Below are 23397 nucleotides of genomic sequence, written 5' to 3' on the forward strand. Positions count from 1 at the left end.
GAAATACAAACTACCAGCAGAGAATACTATAAACATGTATATGCAAATAAACTAGAAAATCTGGAAGAAATGGATAAATTCCTGAACACATACACCCTCCCAAGACTAAATAAGAAAAAAGTTGAATCCCTGAATAGACAAATAACAAGTTCTAAAATTGAGGGAGTAACTAATAGCCCATCAAACAAACAAAAAAAAAGGCCCAGGACCAGACTGATTCACAGCCTAATTCTACAGAGGTACAAACTGGTACCATTCCTTCTAAAACTATTCCTAGAAAAAGAGGGACTCCTCTCTAACTCAATTTATGAGGCCAGCATCATCCTGATACCAAAACCTGGCAGAGAAACAATAAAAAGAAAATTTCAGGCCAATATCCTTGATGAACATTGATGCAAAAGTCCTCAATAAAAGAAACACTGACAAACTGAATCCAGCAGCACATCAAAAAGCTTATCCACTACGATCAAGTCAACTCCATCCCTGGAATGCAAGGCTGGTTCAACATATGCGAATCAATAAATGTAATACATCACATAAACAGAACCAACAACAAAACCACATGATTATTTCAATAGATGCAGAAAAGGCCTTCAATAAAATTCAACAGCCCTTCATGCTAAAAACTCTCAATAAACTAGGTATTGATGGAACACCTCTCAAAATAATGAGAGCTATTAATGACAAACCCACAGCCAATATCATACTGAACGGGCAAAAACTGGAATCATTACCTTTGAAAACTGGCACAAGACAAGGTCTTCTCTCACCACTTCTAGTCTACAAAGTAGTGGAAGTTCTAGCCAGGGCAATCATGCAAGAAAAAAAAAGAAAAAGTATTCAAATCGGAGGAGAGGGAGTCAAATTGTCTCTGTTGGCAGATGACATGATGGTATATTTAGAAAACCCCATTGTCTCAGCCCAAAATCTCCTTAAGCTGATAAGCAACTTCAGCAAAGTCTCAGGATACAAAATCAATGTGCAAAAATCACAAGCATTCCTACACACCAATAATAGACAAACAGAAAGCCAAATAATGAGTGAACACACATTCACAATTGTTACAAAGAGAATAAAACACTTAGGAATACAACTTACAAGGGATGTGAAAGACCTCTTAAGGAGTACTACAAACCACTGCTCAAGGAAATAAGAAAGGACACAAATGGAAAAAATTCCATGCTTATGGATAGGAAGAATCAATATCATGAAAATGGCTGTAATGACCAAAGTAATTTATAGATTCAATGCTATCCTTATCAAGCTATCATTGACTTTTTTCACAGAATTAGAAAAAAAAAAACTACTTTAAATTTCATATGGAACCAAAAAAGAGCCTGCATGGCCAAGACAATCCTAAGCAAAAAGAACTAAGCTGGAGGCATCATACTACCTGACTTCAAACTATACTGCAAGGCTACAATAACCAAAACAGCACGGTACTTGTACCAAAACAGATATATTGACCAATGAAACAGAACAGAGGCCGCTGAAATAACACCACAAATCTACAATCATCTGATCTTTGACAAACCTGGCAAAAACAAGCAATGGGGAAAGGATTCCCTATTTAATAAATGGTGTAAGGAAAACTGACTAGCCATATGCAGAAAACTGAAACTGGACCCCTTCCTTACACCTTATACAAAAGTTATACACAATTTTCTATATGTATTAAGATTATTTTGTATATTATTAACGATGGATTAAAGACTTATCCTTTGTATAAGGTGTAAGGAAGGATTCAAGATTGATTAAAGACTTAAACATAAGACCTAAAACCATAAACACCCTAGAAGAAAACCTACGCAATACCATTCAAGACATAGGCATGGGCAAAGACTTCATGACTAAGACACCAAAAGCAATGGCAACAAAAAATATTGACAAATGGAACCTAATTAAACTAAAGAGCTTCTGCACAGCAAAAGAAACTATCATCACAGTGAACAGGCAACCTACAGAATAGGAGAAAATTTTTGCAATCTATCCATCTGACCCAATATCCAAAATCTATAAAGAACTTAAACAAATTTACAAGAAAAAAATGAACAACCCCCTCAAAAATTGGTTGAAGTATATTAACAGACACTTCTCAAATGAAGATATTTATGCAACCAACAAACATATGAAAATATGTTCATCATCACTGGTCATTAGAGAAATGCAAATTGAAACCACAATGAGATACCATCTCATGTCAGTTAGAATGGCGATCACTAAAAAATCAGGACACAACAGATGCTGAAGAGGATGTGAAGAAATAGGAATGCTTTTACACTGTTGGTGGGAGTGTAAATTAGTTCAACCATTGTGGAAGACAGTGTGGCGATTTCTCAAGGGTCCAGAAATACCATTTGAACCAGCAATCCCATTACTGGGTATATACCCAAAGGATTATAAATCGTTCTACCATAAAGGCACGTGCACATGTATGTTTATTGCAGCACTGTTCACAATAGCAAACACTTGGAACCAACCCAAGTGCCTATCAATGATAGAATGGATAAAGAAAATGTACCACATATACACCGTGGAATACTACACAGCCATTAAAAAGGGTGAGTTCATGTTCTTTGCAGGGACATGGATGAAACTATCATTCTCGGCAAACTAACACAAGGACAGAAAACCAAACACCACATGTTCTCACTCATAAGTGGGAGTTGAACAATGAGAACACATGGACACAGGGAGGGGAGCATCTCTGTAGGGCTGTGGCAATTTGCTGACAGTCCACTCCAGTCTCTAGTCACCTTGGATTTTCCAGTACCTGGAGGTATCACTAGTGAAGGTTGCAAAACAGCAAAGATGTCAGCTTGCCCCTTCCTCCTGGAGCCCTGTCCCAGGGAGGTACAGACCTGTTGCTGGTCTGAATATACCTGAAGAAGGTGGCTGGCAACTCATTTTAGGAGGTCTCACCCAGTTGGGAGGAAGAGGATTGAGGACCTGCTTAAAGAAGCAGTCTGACCATGCTTTTGTAGAGCAGCCATGCTGTGCTGGGGTACCACTTTTACCCTGATTGACTTGGGCTCTCCAAAACCTAGAGGCTAGAACAATTAAGTCACCCAAATAGCAAAGGTGGTTGCCCACTACTCCCTCTGGGAACTCTGTCCTGAGAAGCTTTCAAATCTCTGTCAGCCAGAGAACATCAGTGGGAGTGGCTGGAGGCCCCTGTTTGGATGTCCCACTCAGTGAAAAGGAATGTATTGATGTGATGATTAATATTGAGTGTCAACTTGATTGGATCAAAGGATGCAAAGTATTGTTTCTAGGTGTATCTGTGAGAGTGTTGCTAAAGAAGGTTAACATTTGAGTCAGTGTACTCAGAAAGACAGACCTACTCTCAACCTGAGTGGGCACAATCTAATCAGCTGCCCCCATAGCCAGAATTATAAAGCAGGCAGAAGAACGTGAAAAGACTAGACTGGCTTAGTCTTCTGGCCTCCATCTTTCTTCCATGCTGAATACCTTTTGCCCTCGAACATTGGACTCCAAGTTCTTCAGCTTCGGTACTCTTAGATCTTCAACCACAGACTGAAGGCTGCACTGTCATGTTCCCTGCTTTTGAGGTTTTAGGACTCAGACTGGCTTCTTTGTTTCTCAGCCTGCAGACGGCTTATTGTGGGACTTCACCTTGTGATTGTGTGACTCAATAATTCTTAGTAAACTCCCCTTTATATGTGCACATCTATCCTATTCATTCAGTCCCTTTAGATTACCTTGATTAATATAATCAGGGACCCACTTAAAGAAGCAGTCTGGCCATGATTTGATACAGAAGCCATGCTGTGCTGGGGGATCCCTTCTGCCCTCGGTCAGTTTGGGCTCTCCAAAGTCCACAGGCTGGAATGGCTGAGTTATCCAAACAACAATGATGGTAGCCCACCCCTGCCCCAGGAACTGTGTCCCAGGTAAAGGTGACACTGTTGCCAGTGGTTGGCTGGAATTCCAAGCCAGTGGGTCTTATCCTGTTAGATGCCATGGAAGTGGGACCTACATACCATCACTGCTCTGCCCCTTGGATTCAGCCCCTTACCAGGGGAGGTCCAACCTCCCACCTTGCCAGAGTTGCAGTCACTTTTGCCAGGAAGCCTGGAACCAGAATACGTAAAGTTCCTGGGCCTCTGTGTGTGCCTGATCAGCTGCTCCCCCAAGACTCCACACAGTTCTGTGTATCAGACTGAAGGCCCTGGTAGAGTGGGTTCATGAGGGGATCTCCTGACCCGAGTGATCTTTTGGAGGCTGCAAAGATCCACTGGAGAAGCACTGTTTCCCAGGGTTGCACATTCACTAACCACTTCCCTGGATGGAGGAGGTTCCCCTGGCTCTGTGTCACTGCCGGGTGGGCTGTTGTCTTGTCTTGCCTTTCTTCATTTTCTGTAGGTTGTTTCCTTGATTAGCCCCAATGTGAGCACCCAGATGTTTCAGTCGAAGGTGCTGTATTTACTTGCCCCTTTTATTCCTCTCTGTGAGAGCCACACACCATAACTGCTTCTAGTTGGCCATCTTGGCCCTAATCCCCAGCATTTTAAAGTAGATTAAGAATTGTCAAATTCTTCCTCAGGGTAGGAAGGACTCAGAACTACAATGCTTTGAGTCAAGACTTCTTCCTGCTCCTGATTCTTTCATTATTGAAAAAAAGATCAACAGAAAAGACAACATTAGGTCCTGTCACTTGAAACTTAGCATTTATTATTCCTTAATTTTGCACTCCACCTCTCCTGTCTTGACTACTTCTGTATCTGACTTGACTGATGACCAGAATGAAGTGTAAGCAAATTCTTCTGGAAGAATAATATAGCCAAGGTTCAGAGAGAGAGCAGTGTAATTTGGAAATCACTCTGTTCCATTCACAACAGCATGAAAATTAATCATTAATAAGCTATTCTTTCATTTGCAAAGATGGTGCCACTGACCCAAGACCAGGCATTCCCTCTGAATTATTTTTTTGGAAGTAGGGAATGACTGTACAGAATCTTTCACAATACTGCTCATTTATTTTGTTATCAGCAAGTTGCAATTTGGCTGCCTAGGATAAGTGAAGTCTGTAACTATATACCAATACATCAAGAATCTTTATTTTTTTTTAATGTAGAGGTGGCTTTAATACAACAGTTGAAGGAAGCAGTTAAGGTTAAGGTAGATTCACTGCCAGAAAGAAGAAAGTAGGAGAGTATAGAAAGGAATATTAACAATTATGAAGGCATAACAATCATATGTAGGACTTGAAAATAAATGGCCACAACCCAGACACTATGATTACATTGTTCTGATGGGTGCCAAGACTCTACATTTTAACAATTCAAATGAAGGTGGGTTCTGAGATAACATTTTAAGAAACAGTGGTTAAAGGATGACGAAAGAAAGAAGGAAGACACTGATGTTCAAATTTTTGCTTTTATTTTGTCTGCATGCAATTCGTGACCACTGATAGTCTCTATTGATTGCCAAGTACTAAAGATAGTAAATAAATAAACGTGGAATATATGTTTGAGTATAAACATCAACTGATTTTGATTTGTAAATTTAAGCAAAAAAAATACTATAAGTATTTAATTTCTCTGTCTTTTATTTGAAATATCAGTTTTGCATTACGGTTATGTTCTCAAAATATGGTATATTAAAGCATATTGACATTTAAGGGACTTAAATTGTTTAATAACATATCATTTCCAAATACCATCTCTTACCTGTACTACCTTTGATTTAATCATCACAGAGCAGCCAAAGTCACTGTAACAAGCCTTCATTAGATATTAGGAAGAACAAGCCTTCACCAAAATATCTTGTTCTTTGGATGAGAATAAATTATAAGCTTTGCCAATATTGTGTTGTACATGGAGAAGTGGATTTCATAGGCTAATCAATGAGACTGTCATGTTTTCTCAAAAATTAGGAGATTGTATACACATGAGATAGTGAAAGGGATAACCTTATGGGCAAAACTTTCTTGCATAGAAGCTATCTAAGGTTCTCTCTCCTCCAAAATCCTTTGATCCTAAAACTCCATGAATGGAGGATATAGCCAAAGAAACTCTAACTCTCTCAGTATAACATCTGAGAGTAATTCACCCTCAGAATCCTAATTCAGAAAACAGAGTGGCATAATATATTAAAGTGAGGGTATTTCAAGATCTTATTCATGGTCTGCCAAAATATAAATGAGTATACATATCCAAAGTTATTTTCAGCAGTTAGCAAAAAGACATTATTTGGTCAATGAAATTAAATCAAGACACTCAAGTCAACCATTCTCTTTCTCCTCAAAATTCCAACTTGCCCAGTGCCTGAAGACAGGCTGACGATCTTCAATTTGTAGAAAAAGACTGATCAGGAAGGTCCCTGTCCATGTAGGTGAGATATATAAAAACTGATATCTCCTAAGCAACCCTGGGTAATAATGTCTGATTTTCCATATCTCAAAGGATTGATCAAAATGAATGAAGTATTAGCACTTTTTTTTCTTTTTTCTTTTTTTTTTCTTCTTTTTTCTTTTTTGAGATGGAGTCTCGCTGTGTTGCCCAGGCCGGAGTGCAGTGGCACGATCTCGGCTCACAGGAGGCAATCTCTGCCTCCCAGGTTCAAGTGATTCTCCTGCCTCAGCCTCCCAAGTAGCTGGGACTAAAGGTGCGTGCCACCACACGCAGTTAATTTTTTTTTTTTTTTTTTTTTTGTATTTTTAGTAGAGAGGGGGTTTCACCATGTTAGACAGGATGGTCTTGATCTCCTGACCTCATGATATGCCTGCCTAGGCCTCCCCAAAGTGCTGGGATTACAGGCGTGAGCCACCATGCCTACCAGTATTAGCACTTTAACCACTTGTGTTATTGTTATGTGGCTTTTATTTAAATGTATAAAATGCCTGAAGCCTTTTTCTAAAACTAATTCCCAAAAAGTACATTCTTTGTAGGCAATAAAATGCAGATTGTTGCTGTTGTTTGGTTTTGAAGGGGAAAATGGTGAACAGGAGGCAGGACTAACTCCCACTCTGACTGACACAGCAGCATGTGGAGACCACATCATGAACTTTTGCTCCAAGAACTACTGCAGAAACATACCAGGAAAGCCAAGAGAATCCACAGACCCTTTGAAGGAGGTGGATTGCTTCTTCAGACCTATTGGACAACCAAGGAACTGTGAGCCTGCTTGCTTTCCCAGCTGGGAAGTTTGCAGACTGGGGAAAGTTCTCAGCCCTGCTCAGTGGCTTCCTTGAAATAAACTCAGTGCTGCTGGGGGTGTGTGGTGGGAGTGAGACCCAACATGTCAGGCTGTAGGTTGTATGGGGACTGGGTGAGGCCTGTGGCTGCCAACTTTCCCTTACTTCCTTGGAAACCTGTGTGACACAACAGAGGTAGTCTTAATCCCCCTGAGAACATGACTCAATTAGCCTGGTAACCACACTTCCATTCCCCACAGCAGTTGCAGGAGAGCCTATACCCAAGGAGAGTCTGAGCTCACCTAACCCTGCTCCCACCTGATGGTCTTTCTCTACCTGCCCTGGTAGCTAAAGACAAAGGACATAATCTCTTGGGAGCTCTATTGGCCCCACCCAACACCTGATTCTCCCTATACTACCACAGCTGATGCACTCTTGAAAATGCCACCTCTTGGCTGGAGGCCAATTAACACAAAACCAGCACACTTAACAAAAATACAACCAAGGACCCTCACAGAGTCCACTTCGCTCCCCTGCTACTTCCATTGAAGCAGGGGCTGGTATCCATGACTGAGAGACCTGAAGATGAATCATATCACAGGACTCCTTGCAGACACTGCCCAGTACCAGTCTGGAGCCCCATAGCTCTGCTGGGTGGCTAGAACCAGAAAAGAAATAACAATCTGTGCAGTTTGGTCCTCAGGAAGCCACATCCCTAGAAGGAATGGGAGAGTACCACATCAAAGGAACACCCATGGGACAAAAGAATCTGAACAGCAGCCCTTGAGCCCCAGTCTACCCAAATGAGAAGGGATCAGAAAAACAATTCCAGTAGTATGACAAATCTAGGTACTTTAATACCCCCAAAAGAGCCCACTAATTCACCAGCAATAGATCCAAACCAAGAAACCTCTGAATTGCCTGAAAAAGAACTCAGAAGGTCAACTATTAAGCCAATCAAGGAGGCACCAAAGAAAGGTGAAGTTCAACTTAAAGAAATTAAAAAAAAAAAAAAGTGATACAGAATATAAGTGGAAAAATCTCCAGTGAAATAGACAGCATAAATAAAAAACAATCACAATTTCTAGAAATAGAGGACACTGAGAATTGTATTGGAAAATACACCGGAAAGTATCAACAATAGGATCAAACAAGTAGAAGAAAGGACTTCAGAGCTCAAAGACAAGACTTTCAAATTAACCCAATCCCACAAAGACAAAGAAAAAAGAATTTTAAAAAATGAACAAAGCCTCCAATGAGTTTGGGATTGTGCTAAGCAACCAAACCTAAGAATAATTGGTGTTCCCGAGGAAGAAGAGAAATCTAAAAGTTTGGAAAATATATTTGAGGGAATAATCGAGGAAAACTTCCCTGGTCTTTCTAGAGATCTAGACCTCCAAATACAAGAAGCTCAAAGAACACCTGGGAAATTCATCACAAAAAGATCATTACCTAGGCACATAGTCATCAGGTTATCTAAAGACAAAGGAAAGAATTTTAAGAGCTGTGAGGTAAAAGCATCAGGTAACCTATAAAGGAAAACCTATCACATTAACAGAAGATTTCTCAGCAGAAACCTACAAGTTAGAAGGGATTAGGGTCCTATCTTCAGCCTTCTTAAACAAAACTATTATCAGTCAAAAATTTTGCATCCAGCTAAACTCAGCTTTATAAATGAAGAAAAAATAGTCTTTTTCAGACAAACAAATGCTGAGAGAGTTCACCACTACCAAGCCAGCACTACAAGAACTGCTAAAAGGAGCTCTAAATCCTGAAACAATTTCTTGAAATATGCCAAAATGGAATCTACTTAAAGCATAAATCTCCCAGGACCTAAGAAAGAACACACAATGAAAGATAACCAAGGTAGTCAGGCAACAAATAGTATGATGAATAGAATAGTACCTCACATCTCAATGCTAAAATTGAATATAAATGCCTAAAGGCTCCACTTAAAAGATACAGAATGGCAGAACAGGTAAGAATTCACCAACAAAGTATCTGCTGTCTTCAAAAGACTCACCTGACACATAAGAACTCACATAAACTTAAGGTAAGGCTGTGGAAAAAGATATTCCATGCAAATGAACACCAAAATTCAGCAAGAGAAGCTACTGTTATATCAGACAAAACAAGCCTTTAAAGCAATAGCAGTTAAAAAAGACAAAGAGGGACATTATATAGTGATAAAGGGACTAGTCCAACAAGAAATTATCACAATCTGAAATATGTATGCAACTAACACTGGAGCATCCGCATTTATAAAACAATTACTACTAGATATGAGATAGACAACAACACAGTAATACTGAAGGACTTCAACACTGATAGCACAAGACAGGGCATCAAGAAAGAAAGTCAATGAAACAATAGACTTAAACTGTACCCTAGAACAAATAGACTTCGATATTTACAGAACTTTCTACCCAACAACTGCAGAATATACATTATTCTTATCAGCACATGGAATATTCTCCAAGATAGAATGATAGAATGACCATATGATAGGCTGCAAAATAAGTCTCAACACATTTAAGAAAATCAAAATTATAGCAATTACTGTCTCAGATCACAGTAGAATAAAATTAAAAATCAGCACCAAAAGGAACCCTCAAAATGATGCAAATACATGGAAATTAAATAACCCACTCCTGAATGATTGTTGGGTCAACAATGAAATCCAGATGGAAATTTAAAAATTCTTTGAACTAAATGATAATAGTGACAAAACCTATCAAAACCTCTGGGATACAGCAATGGTAGTGCTGAGAGGAAGGTTCATAGCATTAAATGCCTACATCAAAAAGTCTGAAAGAGCACAAATAGACCATCTAAGGTCACACCTCAAGGAACTAGGAAAGTAAGAACAAACGAAGCCCAAATCTAGAAGAAGAAAAGAAATAACCAAGATCAGAGCAGAACTAAATGAAATTGAAAAAAAAAAAAAAGCTGGTTTCTTTAATCGAAAAATAAAATTGATAGGCCATTAGTGAAACTAACCAAGAAAAGAAGAGAGAATACCCAAATAAGCTTAATTAGAAAGGAAACAAGATATATTACAACCGATACCACAGAAATACAAAAAAGTCATCCAAGCCTACTATGAACACCTTTACCTGCATAAACTAGAAAACTAGAGGAGATGGATACATTCCTGGAAATATACAACCCTCCTAGAATAAACCAGGAAAAAAATAGAAACTCTGAACAGATCAATTACAAGCAGTGAGACTGAAATGGTAATTTAAAAGTTACCAGAAAATAAAGTCCAGGACTGGTATCAGTTGTAATATCTCTATCAGACATTCAAATAATTAGTAAATTCTATCAGACATTCAAAGAAGAATTAGTACTGATCCTATTGACACTATTCCACAGAATAGAGAAAAAATGGAATGCTCCCTAAATCATTCTATAAAGCCAGTATCACCTTAATAACCAAACCAGGAAAAGACATAACAAAAAAAGAAAACTACAGGCCAATATTTCTCATGAACATAAATGCAAAAATCCTCAACAAAATACTAGCTAATTAAATCCAACAGCATATCAAAAAGATAACACAGCATGATCAAGTGGATTTCATACTAGGGATGTGAAATGGTTTATCATCCACAAGTCAATAAATGTGATACATGATGTAAACAGAATTAAAAACAAATATCATGTGATCATCTCAATACATGCAGAAAAAGTATTTGACAAAATCCAACAATCCTTTATGATTAAAACCTTTAAAAAATCAGCATAGAAGGGACATACCTTAAGGTAATAAAAGCCAACTATGACAAATCCACAGCCAACATTTTACTGAATGGGGAAATGTTGAAAGCATTCCCCCTGAGAACTGGAACAAGACAAGGATGCTTACTTTCACCATTTCTATTCAACATAGCACTGGAAATTCTAGCCAAAGCAATCAGACAAGAGAAAGAAATAAAGGGCACCCAAATGGGTAAAGATGAATTCAAACTGTTGCTGTTTGCCAACAACATGATCATATACCTAGAACACCCTGAAGACTCATCCAAAAAAGCTCCTAGAACTGGTAAATGAATCCAGCAAAGTTTCAAGATACAAAATTAATATGCACTAATTAGTAGCCCTGCTATATAACAACAGTGACCAAGCTGAGAATCAAATCAAGAACTGAACCCCTTTTAAAACAGCTGTAAAAAATAAAATAAAATAAGATTTGTAGCAATGTTCATAACCAATGAGGTGAACAGTCTCTACAAGGAACACCACAAAACACTGCTGAAAGAAATCATAGACAACACAAAGAAATAGAAATACATTCCACACTCATGAATAGGTAGAATCAACATTGTGAAAATGGCTGTACTGCCAAAAGCAATCTACAAATTCAATGTAATTCCCATCAAAATTCCCATCATCATTCTTCACAGAACTAGAAAAAAAAAAAAATCCTAAAATTCATGTGGAACCAAAAATGAGCCCACACAGTTAAAGCAAGACTAAGGAAAAAGAGCAAATCTGGAGGTGTCCCATTACCTGACTTAAAACTATACTATAAGGCCATAGTCACCAAAACAGCATGGTACTGGTATAAAAACAGGCATATAAACCAATGGAACAGAATAGATAACCCAGAAATAAAGCCAAATTATTTACAGTGAACTGATCTTTGACAAAGCAAACAAAAACATAAAGTGGGGAAAGGACACCCTATTCCACAAATGGTACTGGGATAATTGGCAAGCCAAATGCAGAAGAATAAAACAATCCTCATCTCTCACCTTATGCAAAAATCAACTCAAGATGGATCAAAGACTTAAATCTAAGACCAGAAACCATAAAAATTCTAGAAGATAATGTTGGACAAACCCTCTTGACATTGGCTTAGGCAAAGAGCTCATGACCCAAGAACTTAAAAGCAAATGCAACAAAAACAAAGATAAATAGATGGTACCTAATTAAACTAAAAAGCTTTTGCACAGGAAAAGAAATAATCAGCAAACAGAGAACTCACAGAATGGGAGAAAATATTTGCAATCTGTATATCTGAAAAGGGACTAATATTCAGAATCTACAATGAACTCAAGCAAATCAGCAAGAAGGAAAACAAAAACTCCCATCAAAAAGTGGGCTAAGGACATAGACAACTCTCAAAAGAAGATATACAAGTGTCCAACAAATGTATGAAAAAATGCCTGACATCATTAATTATCAGGGAAATGCAAATCAAAACCACAATGCAACACCACCTTACTCCTGCGAGAATGACCATAATCAAAACATCAGAAAATAACAGATGTTGGCATGGGTGTGATAAAAAGGGAACACTTCCATTGTTGATGGGAATGTAAACTAGTACAACCACTATGGAAAACAGTATGGAGATTTATTAAAGAACTAAAAATAGACCATTTGACCCAGTACTCCCATTCCTGGATATCTATTCAGAGGAAAAGAGGTCATTATATGAAAAAGCTACTTGCACATGCATATTTATAGCAGCACAATTTGCAAATTGAAAAATATAAAACCAGCTTAAATGCCCATCTATGATGAGTAGATAAAGGAAATACGGTATATACATAATGAAACACTACTCAGCCATAAAAAGGAACACTATAATGGCATTTTCAGCCACCTGGATGAATTGCAGACCATTATTCTAAGAGAAGTAACTCAGGAATGGAAAATCAAACATCGTATGTTCTCACTCATAAATGGGAATTAACCTATGAAGATGCAAAGGCATAAGAATGACACAATGGACTGGGAACTCAAGGAAAAGGTGGGAAGGTGGTGAGCAATAAAAGACTACCACTGGGTACAGTGTATACTGCTTGGGTGATGGGTGCACCAAAATCTCAGAAATCACCACTAAAGAACTTAATCATGTAGCCAAACACACCTGTTCTTCAAAAACCTATTTCAATAAAATAAAAATAAGAGAAAATGCAGATTGTTATATTATCACTTTATTGAAGCAGTGGTCTTCAGATTTTTTTACTGCTGGTTTTCTTCACCTTCTACTTCTTCTCCTTTTCCTCCTTTTCCTTCTCCTTCTCCTCCTTTTTATTTATTTTTTATTTTATTTTTTAACAGCATCTCACTCTTTAACCCAGGCTGGAGTACAGTGGCATAATCATAGCTCACTGCAGCCTAAAATTCCTGGCCTCAAGCGATTCTTCCACCTCAACCCCCCAAAGTGCTGGGATTATAGACATGAGCTACCATGCTCTGCCTGGTTCCTTCTTTCTGATCTTATCACTGGAGACTCTCATACCCTATAATTTCTGTCTTCCTTGCTTTATTTTTTCTTCTCTTTTGAACACACTTTTTCATTCTCCATATCTTGCCACCATCTCATCAAATAGTTTTTCTCCCTTCATCTAAGATGGATTAAAGATTTAGAAGTATCTTTATGATAAAGTGTTGTTACATCAAATATTCCTTATTTGTATACATAGAATTTTTTGTCAATCGATTTGATCAAACAAGGTGGTCTTTAAAACTTTATGTTAAATTTCACAATCAAGTCTTGAAATTTTCAGTTAATTTTGACAGAAATCCCATTTCTATCTTAATACTCAATGTTAAAGTATTACGTTACTAATAATTTTGCACCTGCACACTGTATTAGTATTGAATCACATAACCAAAGAAATCTTATTAAATCTTGTTTTCCTTTCATTATGGAAAAGGCAGCATTGACAGCATATTTTGTCAACATTGAATACTGTGAACAAAGAGTACTAAATTACATTTCTTAATCCATGACACCACCTTGAATAACATAGTGTTGAGAAGTTATGTAAATTTTATAGGGAAATAGCAGAATGCTGTGAACAGAGTATGTTGGTAACTAACTAGTGGCTTAAGTTTTAGGCAATAACTGTAGCTAGAAAAGGTTTCATCTGCTGTCTATAATATAGTGATTGAACACCTCTCAACTTCAGACCTCCCACCATCATTTTAGCAGTCTGCAAAATTTCCCTTGCATCATTGAAATGCACTCTAAATGAGGTTCTCTTTAAAGACCACCCATGAGTTACAGCTGGTATAAAATGCAGCTGATTGGTGCAATTTACATTCATGTGCAGTGTAAGGTGGGACTAGACCTATGCCTTTGAATGACTTGCTTAAAATTGCCTTATTCCTTGTAGGCCAAAGTGACAAATAAGAAGAGCTGAGATCCTTCAGCTTTCTCTCTCCAAAATCTAAAGACTGTATATAGTTTATAATCCAAGCTGGAATATTTTTCAGCATTAAAGAGGGTGCTACGAATAATTTCACTCAAAATAAACTGAGTCTGTTTTGGGCAAGGAACAATTAAGGCAAAAGGGGAATAACCAAGAAAGACCTACAGTTCTAGACTCCTGTGCCCACAATGATTTGGCATGAATCTACTATCAGCACGTCATTGATATTCCATTAATAATGCACTGATTGATGTAGTTTTGGTTGACAGATGCCAATTAATTGTTATTGGTTATGTGATTGCAACATGTATTAGGCCTTATCTCCCAAGTCATAATTTAGTTAAATAAATATTGTAGGTTCGTGTCTGAGGCACCTACAACAAAATACAGATTAACAAGAAAAAAAAAGTATACAAATGTTTTTAATATAAGTTTTACATGACATAGGAACCATTAGAAATTAAGACTCAGGCCAGGCACAGTGGCTCATGCCTGTAATCACAGCACTTTGGGAGGCCGAGGCAGGCGGATCACCAGAAGTCAGGAGTTCAAGACCAGCCTGGCCAACATGGTGAAACCCCATCTCTACTAAAAATAAAAAATTAGCCAGGTGTGGTGGCACACACCTGTAGTCCCAGCTATTCGGGAGGCTGAGGCAGAAGAATCGCTTGAACCTGGGTGGCAGAGGTTGCAGTAAGCCAAGATCGTGCCACTGCACTCCAGCCTGGGCAACAGAGTGAGACTGTCTTGGAAAAAAGAAAGAAAGAAATCAAGACAAACAGAAAAACCTGTATTTTTATGCTTAAGTTTAATGAAATGTGGACAGCTGTGCAGACAGATAATAGGACAAATGGGGTCTGATGTAACAGTAAAAAACTAGGGTGATCTTAACAAGGTCTATTTGTTCAAATTCTTCTCTGTGTCCTATGTCTTCAGAGATAAGGATATCCCTTTATTCTGGATATAGACTGGGCACCTCTCACATGAGGATCTTATGACCTGCTTTAGAGAAGGTCAGAGAACTTTTTGTGGCCTGCGTCAGTGGAAAAGGATAAGGTAAAAGTCAGAGTGGCCTTCCTGCTTTTACTCAAATGCCAAGGTGCTATATTTTGTGGTAGCATGTCTTGAAACCCATCAATATGTAACATAAAGCTTTTTTAATACATCTTGATTTCCTATTGTATTTTTCTGTGGCATAGAGATTTTGCCTATATTTAAACTCTACAAGATTAAGTGCAAACTGTCTCTTTTTTCTACTTGTACATAAATAGAAATATCGCAAATAAACCGAATGGTTTTTTTTTTTAATTTCTTTAGTTTTCTCAGTGCCCTTTGCTTTCTTTCATATTCTATCTTCAAACATCTCACTTGTCTTCCTTTCACAAGCCCAGGGAGAATTAAATTATTAAATGAGTCAATTTAAAATGTCAACAGAAAATCCTTTCCTTTCTCTTCATTGATTCTGGGCCTTTTCAAACCTCATCCAAAATATATCTGCATACTTCATTTCTATTGGCTCAATGAAACAACTGGACTTGAGTTTGACACTAACATAATGTAATTTTAACCCAGAAATAAAGCTTAAAATTGTTGACATTACAGAAGACTGGTATTCTTTTGAAAATATGCTGCTCTGTGAGAATCTTGTATCGTATAATTGAGATACATTAATCAATCAAATATTAATTGAGCAACCAACATGGCACAAGACCAGGATGAGTACAGAATCACATGGTAGGATGCCTGGACACAAGTTATCAGAACATGAGTGGGAGGCACCAGGAGCTACAATGGGAGATTGGTTATACATAGGGGGACTGATCTAATAACATTAATGATCATGAGAGCCAGGCTTCTCAGTATTAGGGAAGGAAGTTACAATACGAAAAGTGGGAAATCTAGAATGAACTGTACGTTTGAATTGGAATTGGAGATAGAGTATCAATTCCTGATTTTTAAAATACTTAAATAGATTTCAAAATAGAGATGAAAATGTGTTTATGTGCATATTTATATATGCATATTTAATGAAAATACATTAAAATATATTAAATAACACATATTATTATATGTGAACATGTATTTTATAAACATACATAGATAAGTTTATCAAAAGAATGAGGGCATTAGAGCGATAACTGATTCCTGCTCACCACAGCTGGTAAAGATCCCTCTAAACCCTGAATCCTCTTGGTGATTTATCCTAATTTAATAGAAATAATGATGGCCTGCTTTGTGCCATAGATATTTGCATGCCCATTTCCCCCTCAACACATTGCCATGTCTTTTAGATTTTTTAGGTCTTTCTGAATGATTTAGAACTCAATGGTTCTTGGATATAATATATTCCCAATAAATGATACAGGAAACAAGAAAAGAAAGCAAAGAGAAAGTGAGCTCTCCAGATTCATATTTTTTAACACATGTATTTAATAAGATGTGTTTAACTAAGTTCTCATACATAGGAAATTGTATCAGAAATCATGTGTTATTGCCAAAAATATGACATAACTATGGCACAGAAAAAGAGTTTCCAGCAGGTAAATCAGGCTCGGTCAGTAGACCTTGACTTACCTGGTTCATCTCCAGCTAGCTACCATTTTAGCATTTACCCTGGTGTCACTTACCGGTAGATACAGAGAGAGCCTACATTGAAGCCTTCTACACTACCCAAGAATTTCGTTACCTGCTTTCCCACTCACCTATCTAACATCTCCCTTCTTATTCCGCTGAAAATAAATTTTAAGTCTTCATGGAATTAAAAATTAGCATGTCTCAAAATCTTTGAGAACTCTTGACATAGATTAGGTCTTAAATACACCCATCCCATCAATGACTCTCTGATGAAAAAGCAGTTCATATGAGAATCACAAGCGCTAACCATAAATGACACAATTCTCCCTTCTACTTGATATTTTGATATTGTTACTGACTGATCATGATTTTATTCAGTGCAATGTCCCCCAAACATTCAAACAAAATGATGGAATGTCAGGCATAATTTTTATTTACTGAATACCAAGAATGAGTATAAATGCTACATGCACATCCAGTCACCTTTAAGAAATGTTTGTATCTCCTAGTGAAGTCTAATAAGAAAATCTGTGTTGCCAAATTGCTGTAAAAGTATATGTAGAGAATATTGGACAAGAAGATTAATATCCACCAGTTTGTGGATTTATGGGTTACGATCACATAAAGGAAAATTTGGTACACCCAATGCTATTACAATTATAATTCTGGCTTTATATCATACTTACGAAAGCATATTTATCAAAAGGTCTTTGAATGTTATAAACTTATTTTGCAGGTGGCAAAACTAAGACATAAAGTTTTATTATTGCACAAATTATTTAGTTCAAAGTTTAAATGAGTCCATTGTTCTTTTCACTACATTGTATATTTAGTTACGTATTGGCTTTGGGTGTGCTTTTATTATAGTCAGCACATGCAAATTTGTTTTGCTTTGATGATAACTACACTTCATTAAAAAATAGCAAAGTGATAAGCATCTCAACACAGCGACAATTTATGTAGGTATTGATCTTAGATCCATAGTCACTTGAAAACCCTTTGTCAACATGAAAAACTAACACTGACTTGTGCCCAAAGAATATATATTCTTTTATATGTAGAAGATAAACATGTATCATAAATATGTATCAGTTTGATTGTCTGTTTAATTTGAAGCTATTATTAAATTTTCTTTGTTGTTACCATTTTTGTTCATGTCAGCAAAGTGAACATTATTCAAAGCTTTCAACTTTTAAATATTTTATGAAATGATCAATGCACTTTCTGTGGTGAAATATAAAAGGCAATGACAATTTGACCTACCAGTAAACAATTCTATATCTTATTGCAATCATGACTCACAAATCTTCAATTATGAGTATAAAGAAGACCTACAAAAATAATTGCTGGCATTTTCCTTTCGATATTAATGCATCCTAGATTGAGTATTATCTTGTATAAATTAAAATCAATGGAAAAGAGAGTCATCAATTATTATCTTGCAAAAATACTGTCTTATTAGTCATTTTTATATGTAATTGATACTATTCTCCCTGCTTACAGCACCCTCATCTCTGTTTCCTCATGGAGTGTTTAATAAAATTATGAAGGCAGCCAATTTATGCCAAAGTTTCTACGTATCTATTCAACTACCAGAATTACTTGCTTGACTGAGGTAATACCACAAATGCAATACATAAGTCATGAGGTTGTTCTGAGGGCTTCTCAATTTCCTGAGGTAGAACTACTTTTTTATCTAAGTAATGGGAAAAAAAACCTTCCAGATATTTGGATTAATCTTTTATGTCATGAATATCTGCATCTGATCTCTTGCATCAGATCCATGTTACCACGTTCTCAAAAATAAATTTGCAGTTTTTGCCTGGTAATTTTTTGTTTTTGTGTACTTATTCTTAATGGTAAGTGGATTGGACATTTCCAGTTTGGTAGTCCTCATTCTAAGCCCAGTGTCTGGCACAGAGTAAATATAACTTAGCGTTTACAACAGAATGTTCACTGTTTATCACAGCATTCATAATACTCTTGATATTGGAATATATGTGATATGGTTTAGCTCTGTGTCCCCTCTCAAATCTCACCTTGAATTGCAGTTTCCATAATCCCCACATGTTGTGGAAGGGACCTGATGGGAGGTAATTTAACCATGTGGGCAGTTACCCTCATGCTGTTCACGTGAATAGTGACTTCTCACGAGATCTGATGGTTTTATAACCATCCCTTTTTCACTCCCTTTTACTCAGCACTTCTCCCTTTTACTCAGCACTTCTCCTTGCTGCCACCATGTGAAGAAGGACATGTTTGCTTCCCCATCTGCCATGACTGTAAGTTTCCAGAGGCCTCCCCAGCCCTTCAGAACTGTGAATCAATTAAGCCTCTTTCCTTTACAAATTACCCAGCCTCAGGTACATCTTTATTAGCAGTGTAAGAATGAACTAATACAATATGTTATCACTATTAGAATGTGTACTGGGTAAACTCTCAGTATGGGATAGATGAATGAAATGGTAGCAGTATTGATGGAGTATATGTATCATTCATCTTTGAAACTATATAAGCCATTTAACTTCTATTTGTAATTAGATGTTGTAGTTATAATGCGAGTTGAACAATAATTTTTGCAACATCAGCAAATATTTTTAAACTCTAGCCTTATTTCAAGCAATAGTAATATTCTGGCATAATTTTAAATGTGTATAATTTTATGATACTCATCATGCTAGCATTTGATTTGGACTATTAATTATACACTTGTGATTTTTTTAAGTTCAGGGGTACATGTGCAGATTTGGTATATAAGTAAACTCATGTCATGGGGGTTTGTTGTATCAATTACTTTGTCACCCAAGTGTTAGGCCAAATACCCATTAGTTATGTTTCCTGATCTTCTCCTTCCTCCCATCCTCCACCCTCAGGTAGGCCTCAGCATGTGTTGTTCCCCTTTATGTGTCCATGTGTTCTCATCATTTAGCTCCCACTTAAAAGTAAGAACGTCTGATATTTGTTTTTCTGTTACTGCATGAGTTTGCTAAGGATAATGGCCTCCAGCTCAACTCACGTTCCTGCAAAGGATATGATCTTGTTCTTTTTTTATGGCTGCATAGTATTTCATGGTGTATATGTACCACATTTTCTTTATCCAGTCTACCATTGATGAACATTATGTTGATTCCATGTCTTTCCTATTGTGAATAGTGCTGCGATGAACATACATATGTGTCTTGATGGTAGAATGATTTATATTCCTTTGAGTATATGCCCAGTAATGAGATTGCTCAGCCAAATGGTAGTTCTGTTTTCAGTTCTTTGAGAAATCACCATACTGCTCTCCACAATGGCTGAACTAATTTCCATTCCCATGAGCAGTGTATAAGCATTCTCTTTCCTCTATAACCTCACCAGAATCTGTTATTTTTTGACTTTTTCACAATAGCCATTCTGTCTTTTGTGAGATGGTATCTCATTGTGGTTTGGATTTGCATTTCTCTAATGATAAGTGATGTTCAGCTTTTTTTCATATATTTTTGGCTGCATGTTTTCTTTTGAAAAGTGTTTGCTCATGTCCTTTGCCCACTTTTTAATGGGGTTGTTTATTTCTTGTCCATTTGTTTAAGTTCCTTGTGGATGCTAGATATTGGACTTTTGTCAAAAGCTCTCAAATGGAAGCATTCCCTTTGGCTTTTCTCCCATTCAGGAAGCTGTCTGTTTACTCTGTTGAGAGTTCATTTTGCTGTACAGAAGCTCTTTACTTTAATTAGATCCCAATTGTCAATTTTTGCATTTGTTGCAATTGCTTTTGGTGACTTCAATATGAAATCTTTGCCAGTTCCTATGTCCAGAATGGTATTACCTAGGTGGTCTTCCAGGTAATACCATTTTGAGTTGATTTTTGGATATGATGTAAGGAAGGGGTTTGCTTTCAATCTTCTGTATATGGCTACCCAGTTATACTAGCACCATTTATTGAATAGGTAGACCTTTCCCTATCACTTGTTTTTGTCAGCTTCATCAAAGATCAGAATGTTGTAGGTGTTAAGTCCTTTTTCCTGGGCTTTCTACTATGTTCCATTGATCTATATGTCTGTTTTTGTGCTGGTACCTTGCTGTTTGGATACTGTAGCCCTGTAGTATAGTTTGAAGTCAGGTAGCATTATGCCTCCAACTTTTTTCTTTTTGCTTAGGATTGCCTTGGCTATTCGGGCTCATTTGTGGTTTCATATCCATTTTTAAATACTTTTTTCTAGTTCTGTGAAGAATATCATTGGTAGTTTAATAGGCATAACATTCAATCTATAAATTGCCCTGGTCAGTATGGCCATTTAAATGATGTTGATTCTTCCTATCCATGAGCATGGAATGTTTTTCCATTTGTATGAGTCATCTCTGATTTCTTTCAGCAGTGTTTTATAGTTCTCCTTGTAGGCATCTTTCCCCTCTCTGGTAAGGTGTATTCCTAGATATTTAATTTCGTTTGTAGCAATTATGAAAAAGATTGTGTTGCTGAATTGGCTCTTGGCATAACTACTGTTAGTGTATAGGAATGATGGTGATTTTTATATGTTGATTTTGAATCCTGAGACTTTGCTGAAGTTTCTTATCAGCTTCAGGAGCTTTTGGGCCAAGACTGTGGGGTTTTCCACATATAGGAATATGTCATCTGCAAACAGGGATCATTTGAATTCCTCTCTTCCTATTCAGATGTCTTATTTCTTTCTCTTGCCTGATTGCTCTGACCAGGACTTTCAATGCTACATTGAATAGGAATGGTGAGAGAGGGCATCCTTGTCTTATGAAGGTTTTCAAGGGGAATGCTATGATTTTTAACATATATTTAGATATTGAAATGAGAGCATTCCCTTTGACTTTCTTGGTAAATCTCTAATAAGCAAGATAGATTTTGAAAGTTAATTCACATTCTATTAGTAACACACCACATGACAATTTTTTTTCTTGCTGTTGGCTGGGATCATTTTAGAGCTCTTGTATGACACTGTGAGAAATAGACAAACCTGGCCGGGTGCAGTAGCTCACAACTATAATCCCAGCACTTGGGAGGCCGAGGCAGGAGGATTACTTGCAGTCAGGAGTTTCAGGTCAGTCTGGCCAACATGGTGAAACTCCATCTCTCCTAAAAATACAAAAATTATCTGGGCATGATGGAAGGCACCTGTAAGTCCAGCTAATTGGGAAGTTGAGGTAGGCAAATCACTTCAACCCAGGAGGCAGAGGTTGCAGCGAGCCACGTCACTGCACTCCAGCCTGGGCAACAGAGTGAGACTCCATCTCAAATAAAAAGAAAAAGAAGTACACAAACCTGTTTCACTGATTGTCACAAACCACATGATAAGTTAGCAAGCTAAAAAAATAAAATAATTGAGGCTTCCATTCCAAGATGGCCAAATAGGAACAGCTTGGGTCTGCAGCTCCCAGCATGATCGACACAGAAGAAGGGTGATTTCTGCATTTCCAACTGAGGTACCTGGTTCATCTCATTGGGACTGGTCGGAAAGTGGGTGTAGCCTAAGGGGGGTGAGCCAAAGTAGGATGTGGCATTGCCTCACCCAGAAAGCACAAGGGGTCAAGGGATTTTCTTTTCCTAGCTAAGGGAAGCCATGACAGACTGCACTGGGGAAATCTGGACACTGCCACCTAAACACTGAACTTTTCCAAAGGTCTCAGCAAAGGGCACACCAGGAGATTATATCCTGCACCTGGCTCAGCGGGTCCCATACCCCAAGTGCCTTACTTCCTGTTAGTCCCAGATGGAACTGCGAGGTGGCAAGCCTGGCTAGGGGAGAGGTATCCGCCATTGCTGAGCCTTGAGTAGGTATACAAAGCGGCCTGGAAGCTCGAACTGGGTGGAGCCCACCACAGTTCAATGAGACCCACCTGCTTCTGTAGACTCCACCTCTAGGGGCAGGACATAGCTGAATAAAAGACAGCAGAAACTTCTGCACACTTAAACGTCCCTGTCTGACAGCTTTGAAGAGAGCAGTGGTTCTCCCAGCATAGTGTTTGAGCTCTGAGATCGGACAGACTGCCCCCACAAGTAGATGCCTGACCCCCGTGTAGCCTAACTGGGAGACACCTCCCAGTAGGGGCCAACTGACACCTCATACAGCCGGATGCCCCTCTGAGACAAAACTCCCAGAAGAAGGATTATCAGCAATATTTGCTGCTCTGCAATATTTGCTGTTCTGAAGCCTCCGCTGGAGACACCCAGGCAAACAGGGTCTGGAGTCGACCTCCAGCAAACTCCAACAGACCTGAAGCTGAGGGACCTGTTAGAAGGAAAATTAACCAACAGAAAGGAACAGCATCAACATCAGCAAAAAGGACATCCACACCAAAACCCCACCTGTAGTTCACGATCATCAAAAACCAGAGATAGATAAAACCACAAAGATGGGGAGAAACCAGAGCAGAAAAGCTGAAAATTCCAAAAACCAGAGCACCCCTTCTCCTCCAAAAGATCACAGCTCATCACCAGCAAGCGAACAAAGCAGGACAGATAACGACTTTGATGAGTTC

This window comes from Rhinopithecus roxellana, chromosome 3, assembly GCF_007565055.1.
Source record: "Rhinopithecus roxellana isolate Shanxi Qingling chromosome 3, ASM756505v1, whole genome shotgun sequence".
NCBI lineage: Eukaryota > Metazoa > Chordata > Mammalia > Primates > Cercopithecidae > Rhinopithecus > Rhinopithecus roxellana.